This window comes from Phytophthora infestans, genomic scaffold, assembly GCF_000142945.1.
Source record: "Phytophthora infestans T30-4 supercont1.3158 genomic scaffold, whole genome shotgun sequence".
In the NCBI taxonomy this organism is placed as follows: domain Eukaryota; phylum Oomycota; class Peronosporomycetes; order Peronosporales; family Peronosporaceae; genus Phytophthora; species Phytophthora infestans.
This window is the reverse complement of record NW_003305512.1, coordinates 1-1369: the sequence shown is the minus strand read 5'-3', so window position 1 is coordinate 1369 and position 1369 is coordinate 1. Positions and strand designations below refer to the sequence as shown.

Here is a 1369-nt window from a genome sequence, read left to right as displayed (position 1 = left end):
AGTGCGCCACACCACCCCCCTTTTTGTTTTGTTACTATATAAAGTGTAGCCATCCACCCAGCCAATTCTGAGGGCCAGAAGGGGTATTGGGGGCCATCGTGTGCAGTCTATGGCCACGTATGTGGACATGTGAGTGTGTAAATGTGTTGTACCAATGTATACGAGTGATAAACACTAATAGGTGTGTCGGTCAAAGTCAAATGTAGACGGCCATCTTAGGCTGAAAGCACCATATCCCGTCTGCTCTGTGAAGTTAAGCAGCCTCAAGCTCGGGTAGTACTCGGGTGGGTGACCACCGGGGAAGTCCGGGTGCTGTCTACTTTTTAGCCCGTTTTGAGCTGTTTACCGACTTTGCGTGTGTTTGCAAACGCAAGATATGATGTCTGGCATGTGCCCACACGACATCTTGGTTTTAGTATGCCTGGCGAGCCACTACACACGAGATCTTGTTTTTTGTATGGTGTTCTTTAATTTGATTATTATGAAGATGAAAGAGAACCGTTAGAACGGGTATGAAGGGTGTTCTAGGGGTGCTTTTCGGTGCTCTTTCACGTGGACATATCGCAGCATGCGACATGTCAGCGGAACACTGTCTAAATTAATAAATACTGTTTTGGCCGATTTCTAAAAGCGTCTATAAAAGGGCATAAGTGCAATGACTCGTCTTTGTAACCCTGCGGCCTAGGCGTAGTTTTTCACGGGGAATCCGAATATCAAAGGTAGATTTATGTACAACATGTACTTTTTTTGCAACATGTACTTTTTATCTACGGGACATAGACATATGTAAAAACACACGGCGGAGCCGTTCCCGCAATCAGAATTTGTCTAACTCTTCTAGATCAAAAGTTATTCAGCGAAATGTGAGACTTTGTTTGGCATGCTCTTTTTTTAGGTGGTTTTTTCCGGGTTTTATGTGCCGCCCGGAAGATCTGGCCTGCAGACTTTAGCAGAAAACTTGGCGCATGTGTTCGCACGACCGCTCCCAAAGTTTTACAAGCATATCTCCAGTAGTTGCTTCGCAATGATTTTTTTTAATGACGCCAAAAAACGCCATTTTCGCGGAAATGGGACCACTTTGAACGGCCAAAAATCACAACTTTTGGCCATGGTTGGGCCCCTGCACATTCCGGGGAGGCAAATAAAACTGCTTCCGGATAAAAATTGCCCCTAGGGGTTCCCTTTAATGGTCGCTGTCCCGGGGCCCAGACACAGATCTAGCACAACTACCAAGGCGCATGGCCAAAAAACACTTTTTTCGACCTAAATTTTTCCCCCTGTTTTTTGCCCCGAAAATGATAGCACCCAATTTCTTTTCTTGGCCATAAAAGTGCGGGAAGGAAGGCCATCTTTTTATCCCCGTGATAAA

General features: G+C 45.5%; 1 non-coding gene across 1 annotated transcript; it reads left to right on the top strand.

Annotated features, from left to right (window-relative positions):
- The first annotated feature begins 209 nt into the window (after positions 1-209).
- On the top strand, positions 210-323 carry PITG_33561. Its single transcript, XR_009934953.1, has one exon. It is a non-coding gene; the product is annotated as an 8S ribosomal RNA (ribosomal RNA).
- The last annotated feature ends 1046 nt before the right edge of the window (positions 324-1369 follow it).